The sequence below is a fragment of the Sinocyclocheilus rhinocerous genome, unplaced genomic scaffold, assembly GCF_001515625.1.
Source record: "Sinocyclocheilus rhinocerous isolate Xijiao unplaced genomic scaffold, SAMN03320098_v1.1 scaffold1415, whole genome shotgun sequence".
NCBI classification, from domain to species: Eukaryota; Metazoa; Chordata; class Actinopteri; order Cypriniformes; family Cyprinidae; genus Sinocyclocheilus; species Sinocyclocheilus rhinocerous.
The window spans coordinates 127,422-128,686 of NW_015657968.1; the positions used below are offsets into that span (position 1 = coordinate 127,422).

The window sequence follows — 1,265 nt, forward strand, 5'->3', positions numbered from 1 at the left end:
TGTATTTTTGAATAAATGCAGCCTTGGTAAGCATAAGAAACTTTAAAGAACATAATCATACCAAACCCAAATGGTAGTGTATACATTCAGTATATTGTGCTGTTTGTCTGTGTCTAGAGGGGTGTGGATGTACAGAGTCGATCGCTGTCTCCTGCTCTTCGTGCTGGAGTCTGGACGCTGCTCTCTTGTGGGATTCTGCTGGCGCTCTTCTTCCTCATTTTCACACTGCGCTTCAAAAACAACAGGTACAGGATCTCTGGATCTCAAACATGATTTTATTGCTTTACAGGTGGTCTTTTTGTCCAATGACTATGGCTGCCAACATGAATTTTGATTATGTACCTCTGACACAGGATAGTGAAGATGTCCAGTCCCAATCTGAATGTGTTGACTCTCTGTGGCAGTGTACTCACATACAGCAGCGGCTTCTTATTCGCCTTGGAGGAGAGAGCACCGCTGTCAGGAGCAGGATCAAGAGCTTTCTTACAGGTACAAACACACACACACACACACAAGGTTATTTAGGTAGACTGATGGAGTTGACGTTCAAAAACTAAGACCCTCTTCTCTATGTACCTGCCTATATGTAAGTATAACTAAAGCAGTCCTATAAATCACGCAGCTGGCTTTTTGTATAGAATTGCTAAATGACGGTTTACATTTTACAACACCATAAACCTCTTTTACTTTACCAAACATGTTTAGCAGAATTCTTGTTTACTTTAAGCTGTAAGGCTTCTCAAACCCTACATCTGTGATTGATTACATACCTGTTGTTTATGCTAGAAATGTCTCTGGATTTAGTTTTAATGTGCATGTGTGTGTTTGTGTGTGTGTGTGTGTGTGTGTGTGTGTGTGTGTGTGTGTGCGTGTGTGTGTGTGTGTGTGTTGCTGTTTTGGATGGATTAGCAGTGGTTTCAAAAAAGAAAAAAAATATGTTCAAAAGTTTGGGGTCAGTAAGATTAAAAAATTTTTTTTTAAATAATTTTATTTAACAAGGACACATTAAACTTTTCAAAAATGTCAGTAAAAATATTTATGTAAGATTTCTATTTCAAATAAATGTTGTTCTTTTGAACTTTTTATTCATCAAAGAATCCTGAAAAAAATCTATCACAGATTCCACAAAGAATATTAAGCAGCACAACTATTATTTTTATTAATAGTTATTACTTATAATAATAATAACTATTTCTTGATCAGCAAATCAGCATATTAGAATAATTTCAGAAGGATCATGTGATACTGAAGACTGGAGTAATGAT

The 1,265-nt window shown here is 36.2% G+C and overlaps 1 protein-coding gene across 1 annotated transcript in view; it reads left to right on the top strand.

Annotated features, from left to right (window-relative positions):
• LOC107721824 (probable G-protein coupled receptor 156) overlaps nt 1-1,265 on the top strand; it is a 19,181-nt gene that overhangs the window by 3,159 nt on the left and 14,757 nt on the right. The gene's annotated exons all lie outside the window — the stretch shown is intronic.